Source organism: Sinocyclocheilus anshuiensis, unplaced genomic scaffold (assembly GCF_001515605.1).
Source record: "Sinocyclocheilus anshuiensis isolate Anshui unplaced genomic scaffold, SAMN03320099.WGS_v1.1 scaffold1092, whole genome shotgun sequence".
NCBI lineage: Eukaryota > Metazoa > Chordata > Actinopteri > Cypriniformes > Cyprinidae > Sinocyclocheilus > Sinocyclocheilus anshuiensis.
The window spans coordinates 253136-258593 of NW_015551061.1; positions in this window are offsets into that span (position 1 = coordinate 253136).

The window sequence follows — 5458 nt, forward strand, 5'->3', positions numbered from 1 at the left end:
AGTTAATTAATATTACTCAGTACTTAAATGTATAATTACACTGTAACAAGGACACCTTAAAATAAAGTGTAACCGTTTATTCAATATTTCAATCAAATTGTGGTTAACAAGTTTGTGTAGTACAAAATAACATTTTTAAGTTCTACTATCATTACCTTTGAGTAAGAGAACTTAAAAAAAAAAGAGTTGGTTTACTTGTTTTGAGGTAATCGGTGTCTACAAAAGTTTTGAGCATTCTGAACTTTTTGGGTTTTACAGTTTATTGTGTTCTGTCTTGTTTAACACTAAATTTGTTGTTGACCATTTCCATTATTTTTATTGATTATTTTTTTGCAGCTCTAAATTAAAGAAGAAATCTTTTTACTTCAGAAGAAAAAAATAATCACAAGTTGACCTCTAGAGTATCTGACTAGTCAATTGCTGGATGACTAGTAGACCATTCTGGCCCACCCGTAATTTGTGTAAAAGGATTGGCTAAACACAGAACAGTTGGAAAATTAGTATGGACAGTAGCACACAAACAAACAAAAGATGGACTGACCAGCTGAATGAGGAGGTTGTTTAGCTCTGTCAGTGGCTTGTTGATGAGCAGTAGTTCCTCTGCAGCCTCAGTGTCTTCATTACTGTCTGATCTCTACAAAAAAGAGAGAGAGCATTATTAGATCGAGAAGAAAAAGCAACAGGGAGAAAGCAGGGGAAGCGAACGGAAGAAAATGAGGACAGTCAGTCATTGGGGGGATGCTTAGAGAAGAGAACTCAAGACCCAACGCTGCAGAGGATTGAGCGTCTGAGAGAGCTCATGTAATCATCACAGGAAGTACAGTAGCTTGAAGCTGGTGCTATTTTTAACAGAGACGGTCCTCAGAGGTGCTGGGGTCTCTGCACACTGCCCAGCTCTGCTGCCGGAATGGAACAATGCGTACAGCTCGCTGTCTACCAACAGCCACAACATCTTACTATTTAGTAACAGCTGTCAGAGAGAGACAGACAAAAACAGGCAACAACAGCAAAAATGCATAAGAAATGCAAACTTTGTTACCCATCAGCCATCAGCGAGAGCAGCCGTGCAGCGAGTCTGGTTCAAAAGTTCCAGCCGCTGTCTCCAGCTGTCTTATTCTGGCTAATATTTCAGTGAATGTGAGTGTCTGGGATCCTCATGCAGATTGACAGACCGGGGCAATGAGATTACAGCAAGCCTTTGCTTAATAGGACTGCAGCTTTTTACAATTAAACTCCCTTTACTCATTTCAAATATTAATGATGGAGCTCGGGCTGACATCGTGAGAGAAACCGTGAGCGCGAGAGGGAAGGACAGTCAGTGCAGTGGGAAAAGTGTTCGGTAATGTCTCGCTCATCATTATCACCCAAATGAATTTGGGTTGCGCGGACGCTTTTTTAATAAGCTTTGCATTTCTCTCTTTCTGTCGCTGTCTTTTTTTTCTCTCTGAGAACTGAATTCCATTACACGCTCCTTTTTTGCAATGTCCGTGCATAAATATGTATGGAAGGACGCTGAGTGAAAAACAAAGGCCTTGGGTGGATAATGAGAGTTGAGGAGGAACTGACAGGGGAGTGACTTCCTGTGAGTCCTGTGTGCCACATATTTGACTTTAAAGTGCTGTTTACCACGGGTGTGCTGAAGCACACCGGTAAAAATAGCACCGGGAACTATTAGACGTCAAAGTACTGGAAATTGAACATGAACGCTCACACGCACAAGCTCGGTAGCTCTGACAAAGATGTCCATGGCGAGTAATTATGAGTAAAAAGAGTGGTGGATCCACTCAGAGTGAGTGGCTGGATGTATCCTGCTGGCATCTGCATAGCAGTTGTCATTGCATAACAATCTAATCATCAGTGAGGTAAAAAGAGTGGTGGATCCACTCAGAGTGAGTGGCTGGTTGTATCCTGCTGGTATCTGCATAGCAGTTGTCATTGCATAACAATCTAATCATCAGTGAGGAGAGGATCCAGACATGAACCCCCTAAAAGCATGCCTACGGCGACAGTAGCAGGCAAGCACTCCCTTAGGATGGGGGGGCTGGGGGGTGTAGGGAAAGGAGGAAAGAGAGAGAGAAACGAGGAGAAGCTCAAGAAATGAGGGCTACAGAGTGAGAAATGTTTACAAACAAGAGGATGGGATGGCGAGGGTGAGAAAGGAAAAATAAAATATGAATGTTTAAATATCAACTACTGGAACGAGAAAAAGAGAATGAGAGGATTAACAGCAGTCTGTGACATGAGAAACGAGAAAGACCAAGAAAAATTAAGATAGGACATCTGCATTAATAATGGCTTGTTTCCACCTGTTTATTATTTGATAATCGATTAATCGGTTAAGTAATTCTTAATCAGATAAAAAAGCCAGATTCTTTATTTTTCATTTTAATATTTATTTTTATTAGTATTTTTATTGTATTGAAATTGATTTTCTGAAAAGTTTGTATCACACTCCAACACTGGACAAACTGGGGATATAAATGGGGATGTACATTTTTTATTGTAGATTTTTATTTCTGGATGAAGAAGCAGAAAATAGAGGAATAAAGCATTAAATATTTATCAAGATATACACAGGAGTACTTAGAGTATGTTAGAGGCAGATGTTTTTATTTTATTATTATTTTATTTTAATTGTGTTATTATTATTATAAAAAAAAAAAATTCCATTATCGGTTTTTAGAAATTTTATTTATTAGTTGTTCCAGCCCTAGGTTAAAGAAGAAACAATAGCTTTTGACAATTTTCTGTTCAGTACAGAGTTACCATATCTTAGTGCTTCAAAAATCTCTTTTTGAAGAGAGAAAAAAGAAAACAAAAACAAAAACTCACTACTTGACCACAGTATCCTAATAGGTTGATGCTGAAGGACTAGTAGACCATCCTGACCCATCTATAATTTATGCAAAAGAAAAGGATAGAGGTGAAACAGATAGAAAATTAGTATGGAGGGAAAATTATTTTGGCACTTTCCCCAGTGGATACTTTAGTGATAGTGTTTAAAGGAATGACTTTTACTTATATTATTTTCTTTGTGGCACAATGTTAATTAACACAGACAAAAAATGGCATCTCAAACCTCCTGACTCTAAAACTGACAAAATTCAGTTTCAATAACTTTCAGTGGTTACATTTGTAAAAGTATATGGGGTTAGACAGTAAACTTTAAGAAATATTAAATATATTAATACATTTGTAACAGTTTGTGTTGGAAGGAGACCTACAATGCAATTGACAGAATTACTGTTAGTTCATGTTGTTAACTAATGTTAACAAATGGAAATTTATTGTAAAATGTTTTCATAATACAGTTTAAAATAATTGTTTTCTATTTTAATATATTTATTGATGTCAAAATTGAATTTTAGCATAATTACATGATCACATGAAATGAATCATTCTAATATGCCAATTTGGTGCTCAATAAATATGATTATCATCAGTGTTAAAAAACAGTTGTGCTGCTTAATATTTTGTGGAAACTGTGATAGTTTATTTTATAGGATTCTTCAATTAAACAAAAACATATAAATCCTTTGTAACATTATACATTTCTTGATTACCACTTTTGATCAATTTAATTTAAAATCCTTACTGAATAAAAGTATAAATTTCTTTCCAAAAAAGAAAAGAAAAATCTCTCTGGTCCCAAAATTTGGAACAATAGCGTTATATCAAGTCAATATTTATTACATCTGCACAAACAAATTCACTAAAATGAATTTTTCTAAACTTCCAAATGATACATATGAGAGTATGAGGACAGTTTAGGAGAGTATGTTTGGTTTTGGCTCATTAGAGAAGATAAAGAAGTACTCTGCTCACTTAACTGTAAAACTGCATGTGAAATACACTGTGACAAAAAACAGCAATCTAGACTTTTGTCACACTACATTGATACAGTTTGGAAAGAGTGGTTGGTAACTGGAAAAGCTACAGTGTTTGCTACTAAGTGTATCAAACAACGGTCTCTTTCTCTTCTCTCTTAAAAATACCTTTCACAGATTCAATAACACAAACCCTATGATCTTTGGCAATTGTCATTTTTGTGTGCAATATGCATCATGTGGGCCACACTGGGTAGCACATCAATGGCTGAGACTACAGTTTAATAGGCTTATTCACAAATGGCCATATTCATAAATTTAAACAAAATTGAAATCAGAGACAGAACTATACAGTAAGGAGGATAGAGGCCAATAAAGAATATGAGACAGAGAAACTGTCCTCCCAATTACATAGAAACGTACTTGGTTACTTACGTAACCTCGGTTCCCTGAGATACGGGAACGAGTACTGCATCGCTAGATGCTTATGGGGAAAACTCCTTTTTCGCCGAGGACTGAAGACTTTTACAATCATTGTAAATATCTCAGGGAACTGAGGTTACGTAAGTAACCGAGTAGGTTCCCTTTCGATACTTCACTCGTACTGCGTCGCTAGATGCTTATGGGGAACCAATACAATCCCACCGTGCCATGAAAGAGGAACGACTGACACAAACTGGCCTTGAGCATAAAAGGCTCAGAGGGACCAATTATAAGCAGGGCGAGCCCTGCAGTGGCAAGAGGCTGAACTTACTGAGGTCAGCCCAGTCTTGGATAATCGTTCCAATGGTTTCATACAGCCTCAGCACTACTGAAACGGCCAAGAGCGTACCTGAAAAATTAGACTGCCTTAGGCAGGTGCGCATCCATTTAAGCAGATAGAATCCGAGCCTGCAAGGCCGGAACCGCCAAGATATAGAACCTGGTGAAAGTGGACGGCGAGGCTCAGCTGGCCGCATCACAAATGTCTGCTATGGACATACCGCTTGACCATGCCCAGGACGAGGCCAAGCCCCGAGTGGAATGGGCTCTGACTCCTATGAGGCTCTGAAGACCCAGGGAGGAGTATGCTACCGCGATAGCGTCAACTAACCATCGAGAAATCCTCTGCTTTGTGACCAGGGACCCTTTGGTGCGGCCTCCAAAGCGTACGAAAAGTTGTTCCGACCACCTGAATGGGGCAGAACGCTCGATGTAAATTCTCAGCGCCCTAACAGGGCAGAGAAAGTTACACTCCTGGTCCTCCTCAGAAGGAGGAAGCGCAGAGAGAGTAATAACTTGGGCTCTAAATGGGGTGTAAAGCACCTTAGGAACACATCCCTGTCTTAGTTTTTGGATGACTTTGGAGTCGTTAGGCCCAAACTCAAGACAGGCAGGACTTAGGAGGAGTATGCTAGCGCGATAGCGTCAACTAACCATTGAGAAATCCTCTGCTTTGTGACCAGGGACCCTTTGGTGCGGCCTCAAAAGCGTACGAAAAGTTGTTCCGACCACCTGAATGGGGCAGAACGCTCGATGTAAATTCTCAGCGCCCTAACAGGGCAGAGAAAGTTACACTCCTGGTCCTCCTCAGAAGGAGGAAGCGCAGAGAGAGTAATAACTTGGGCTCTAAATGGGGTGTAAAGCACCTT